The sequence below is a fragment of the Silene latifolia genome, chromosome 8, assembly GCF_048544455.1.
Source record: "Silene latifolia isolate original U9 population chromosome 8, ASM4854445v1, whole genome shotgun sequence".
Classification (NCBI taxonomy): Eukaryota; Viridiplantae; Streptophyta; class Magnoliopsida; order Caryophyllales; family Caryophyllaceae; genus Silene; species Silene latifolia.
Genome location: NC_133533.1, coordinates 15,626,252 through 15,631,810, shown reverse-complemented (window position 1 = coordinate 15,631,810; position 5,559 = coordinate 15,626,252). Strand labels below are relative to the sequence as shown.

The window sequence follows — 5,559 nt, the reverse complement described above, 5'->3', positions numbered from 1 at the left end:
CTTGGGTTAACCGTATTACCCGGAAACTTCCCCAGATTTTGAGCCAATTGCCCCAATTGTTGAGAAATTTGTGCTACATGAGTTTCCGTAGCCTTTTGGGATGCCCGAATTTCATCATTAACCCGGTTTTGGGAGGCAATATGGTTATCAAGCTTTGAGTCGGATTTTTGATTTGCAATAACCAATTGTTCAAAGGCTTGTTCCCAAGATGGTTTTTGAGGGGTTTGGAAGTTTTGGTTTTGTGGTTGGAAGTTTTGGTTTTGTTGTTGATTGAAATTTTGCCCCTTGAAACCCCCAAATGGTTGTTGGTTTTGGGTGATGAATTGTTTCCCTTGGAAACCGGGTGGAATTTGTCTTTGGAATTGAGAGTTTTGACTGAACCTTTGTTGTTGTTGAGGTTGGGAAGTGGTTGGATTTTGAATGTTTTGTGAAGCATAAGATAAGAAAGGATGAGTTCTTTTTCCATTGACAAATTGGTTGTTGTTATTATTGCTGAACCCTTGCCTTGCACTAGTTGATTCCCAAACTCCATTTGCTTGCTCGTAGCATTCTTCTTGGAGGGGTGCAATCAAGGGACACCCAATGGGAGTGTGCCCTTGTTCACCACACAACTCACACGACAAGACTTGCCTCATATCGGAGCCTTTAGGTTTTGAATTTAGCAAAGCAACTTGTTGGGTGAGTTCATCTAGCATACCCTTAACCTCCACATTCAAAACCGAATTAGAATCCTTGCTCTTGCCCTTTCTCATTTGCCTATCACTTCCCCATTCCATAGTTCTTGAGGCCATGTCCTCAATTAGTTCCTTTGCCGCTTTATGCCCCAAAATGTCTAAGGCACCTTTTCCCGATCCCGCATCCAATGAAAGCCTAAGGTCTTGAGTCAACCCTTTGTAAAAGTTGTTCACTAGCTCGGCCTCGGAGATGCCATGGTGAGGGCATAACCATTGGAGCTTCTTATACCGTTCTCATGCCTCATATAAGGTCTCATCCTCTTCTTGAGTAAAGCTTTGTAGTTCACTCTTGACTTTGGCCGTTCTTGAGGGTGGGAAATATTTGTTTAAAAATGCCGAAGCCAACTCATCCCATGTTTTGAAGGAATCCGGGTCACAATTCTTCAACCAATCCTTGGCCGAACCCTTAAGAGAACGGGGGAACAACCTAAGGCGAACCGCGTCGTCGGAAACCCCATTTGACTTGTACATATCACAATTTTCAAGGAAATCATTTAGATGATCATTTGGGTTCTCCAAGGGACCTCCTCCAAATTGGTTGTCTTGAACAAGGTTGAGCAAGGCATTTTTAATCTCAAAGTTGTTAGCTTGAATTCTTGGCCTTTGGATGCTTGGGTTGACTATGTGCTTAGGAGCCATAGTGTCTCTTATCGGAACCGGATCACCCATGATGTTAGGTTCTTCTTCTAAAACCCCAAAAGGATTTTCAAACACTTCGGTAGCTTCTTGGTGATTAACTTATTCAATTGGTGGTGTATCAAGTAAACCCCTTCTTCTTAGAGAATTAAGTCTTCTTGTCGTGGCTTCAATTTCGCGGTCAAGTTGATATATTGGTTGACCTCGTCTTCGACGCTTACTCATGCAAAAGACCTAAGCACTTGAAAGAAAGGATTAGTAACAAAGGACTTAGTCTAAACTAGAACAAAAACGATTAATATCAAGCCGTACTCCCCGGCAACGGCGCCAAAAACTTGATGGTCTCAAGTTAAACCTCGCAAGTGCACGATTTTATCGTTGTACACTCTAAAGGGTCGATCCCACAAGGAGTAGGTGGAGTACTAATCGTTCTAATTCACAAGCTTAGCTAAGTCGATAAATAACAAAGAGGGTGGTAACAAACTAGCACGAAACTAAGAAATTTTAAAGGCTATAAACTAGACAAGATAAGAACAAGCTAAAAGATAAGGGATAGATCAAATAAAGAGAAGGACTAGAACTCGGTTCTCCCACGAATGTAAGTAATTCCGCATACTAATCGTCTTGGCTAATCAAGAAGGGGTAGAAAGGTAAGGAGGAGATGGCTCTAATTGCCTAGAACCTCCCTTCCGGTCTCGCAAAAGGACACTAGCAACTCCAACTATCCCCCCTCCCGGGTTCGAAAGTTGGTATCCCTAACTCAAAACCCGACAACCCCAAGAACATGCATTTTCCCAAGGAGGTCAAGTAAATGGTCAAGGTCATTAAGTACTCATCGTATTCCGGGTCATCCCACTCCTCCTTCCGGAGGTCGATTTCAAACGTTAGTCTAGAGGCACCCTCCCTCGGTTCTCCCTTCCGGTCTCAACCTTAGTCGGTTACAAGGTCAAATTTTGGGTACCCAACTTACAACCTAACCAACTTCCGTTGGTGGTCAAGGGTCACAAGTCGACGCTACCCAAAACCCAAACCTTAAACATGCAAAACCCTCTAAACTACCCTCACCAATTTTCCCCACAAATTAGCCTTAGTGATAATTAGTTAGTGAAATTACCCATATCGGGTCAAACCGAGTCCTAGAAGGAGACTACTCACTAATCATGTTTCTAAAGGCAAAATAAACAACAAAGATAGAGTCTTTAAGCATAAACATGGTGATAGGATGAATTCTACTTCTAAACATGCAACAACCCAACAATAATTATGAAGAAAGAATGTTTTAATCTAATAACAAGGATGAACAAACTAAAAGACATAATCTTTAACACAATCAACTCAAAGATTAAGTCTTTGAGGACAACTAGCCCAAGATGAACAAAGGAAAGAGAATTAATGAAAAGATGAACAATGAAAAGGTGAACAATGGTGAAAAACAACAACAATCAAACTACAAAGATGCAAATTTAACAACAATCAATCAAACAAACTTGAAGGAAGAACAAATGTAAACAAATGAAAATAGGGAGAGGAAATAATACCAATCAAATAGCAAGAAAGGAATTAGGATAGAAAAACAAAGAAGAAGGGACCTTCAATCTTCTTACAACCCAATTTCAATTACTAATTAATTGAAGAACTAGTCTAATTAAGGAAAGATTATCAAAATGATTAACAAAGTTTGAAACTTGGAAAGGGAAATATTCTGAGATCTAGGGTTGTGTGTACAAAGGGTTTAAGGAGGGGGTATTTATAGGCTTGTATAAAATTAGGGTGTGATTTGAAATGGGCTTTAAAACACGACACTGCACTCCGGGCCGGTCAACCGGCTGCCGGTCATTTGGCCGGCTGGGAGATCCCTGGAAGTTGAAATGAATTTTGGAAGTCATCAGGTAGGCACGGCCGGTCAACCGCCGCCACCCCCACCTACTGGGACACCTTTGACTTGGAACTTGACTTCCGGCATTTGACGCACTCTCCACCGGCCGACGGTCGATTCGGCCATTGACCTACTGGGAGGTTTCTGAACTCCTTAAATCTTGACTCAATTGCTCTCCCAGTAATGGCCGACCGCCGCTGCCACCGGGGAACACCTCTTTGCTTGGTTTCGATCTTGGTCGTATGTATTTGCACTCCCAGTAGGTTTGGCCGCCGCCTACCTACTGAACACCCTTCAGCTTCATTCTCTTCCTCCTTTCATGTTGAGTCTAGGCAACCCGTCTTCCTTGCTTCATTTCACTCGTTCCCGCCTCAATTTCTGCAAGGAGGCCAAAATGTCATAGTAAAGGGAATCGGGACACAAAATGCGAGAAAGGACGATCAAAACCGACTCAAATGGAGTCGGTTGGCATGAAATTAGAGGGGAAAATGGCGTAAAAGGGTCCTATATCATTACTTCATACCCATTTTCTAATATTGAGATTTTTTTTTTAAAATGTTATTATTTATCATATACAATACACTATTCCTTTAAAAGAAACATTTCAAATGTGTTTAATTAGCCCAGATAAAGGCTCAAAATAGAAGGTGGATGCCGTAACTAATTGAACACATGGCTTTAAATATAAAGGCAAGGAGCACTTGTCACCTCAAATAGTCAAATTGAAGATAAGATCACGTAAGGATCAATACGCCATTGAAAATTCAAGGTAGGAAAAATATTAAAAGGAAGATATGAATAGCATAATGGCTTAATAAACAAGCGGGAGAACGACCCAACATTGAATAATTAAAAGAGCCCACAATTGATGAAAGAATGAAGACTTCGTCCTACTCTCTCTTTCTCGGTCATTTGTTATCAATTTATCATAATGACGGGCTGTACAAACATGGTTAGCTCAGGCTTGGCTCTAACCCGGCTCACATACCTTTTTTTTTTTGGCAGGCTTTGGCAAGTGGGGCTCATCTTTTTGAGCCCTAAAACAGCCGAGTGGTCTTACGACTCAAGGTAGGCTGTAAAAACATGGATCTGACTGTACAAGTTAGTCGAGTTGATCGGCCTGTAGTGTTGGTCAGGTCTAGTATGCGAGCGTTCCTCAACCATTACTATTTCCTTTCAATTTCAGAAAGTAGATTACTAATATAAAATGCTTTTGTAAGAAAATCACCTCAATCAAAATCTTAAGTTGATAATTGAGATTCAATTAATTATTTTTATACTTTAGCACGCCTCATTAGTCATTACTCATTTACTTGCATGTCCTTTCAGCTGAATAATGGATAATGCATAAACCTACCTAATCCAATGTGTTGAAAGTACATACATGCATCTATGAGATTTTAAGGCCTCGCACGATTCAAACTCGGGACCTTATGATGATGGTTGAGCCATATTATTCAACGATTCTTATACTTTAACAGCTTTGTATACATAATACATAAATCTACAAAAATAGAAAGAAATTTTTGTATTGTCCAAAAACCAACTCAATAAAAAATTTAAATTGATAACTAGTGTTCCATAATTGGTTTGATTCTCTACTGGTAAATTAATTTGTCGTTGCGGTTATTTGTTTACCTATTCCATTGACCGGGCCGAAGATTGGCACACAGGTTTGGGCGATCGCTACCTTTCTATATTAGGTAGTTTTTGACTGGTAATTTGATCACCACATATCTATTGAGAACCATCATGACATTCAACTTTTCATTGTCGGACAGTTCCATAAGTTTCTCGACAACAACAGTTTCATTGAGAACCTAGACCACTTATTTTCTTGATTGAATTAGACAGACGCCATGAGATCATGGAGCATTAGGCCTCAAGTCTATTTGGAGGAGATGCTCGTGAAAGTTGAGTACTTGAGTGGAATAAAAAGTAGTACGTACTATTATCCTACATGTTTGTCAGCTGCATAGTTCGACTTGTCCAAACATGACTTGCTCAGTTGCTCGGGTATCTTTCAGTGGCGTATCTAAGATTTAATTGATGGAAGTGCGTTAATTTTTTACTATGAAAATCGAGTGTAAGCGCAATTTTTTTTTCTTTGATTGTACAAAAGTATATATGAAAAGCAAATACAAAATAACATTGAACAAAAATTGTTAACTAGGAGAACTGAACTCATAATGACATTCAACTAAAACATAAGAACTAGAAAAGGTCTCATAGACCAACTTAATTATTGTGCTTTTTTATTGCATAAATAAATATGCATTTATTTTTTTTAAATGGGGGGTTTAGATTATATAC

At 39.7% G+C, this 5,559-nt stretch overlaps 1 non-coding gene across 1 annotated transcript; it reads left to right on the top strand.

Moving 5' to 3' along the window:
- The first annotated feature begins 924 nt into the window (after positions 1–924).
- Positions 925–1,031, top strand: LOC141597803 (small nucleolar RNA R71). The gene has a single exon (XR_012523018.1). It is a non-coding gene; the product is annotated as a small nucleolar RNA R71 (small nucleolar RNA).
- Positions 1,032–5,559: the final 4,528 nt, after the last annotated feature.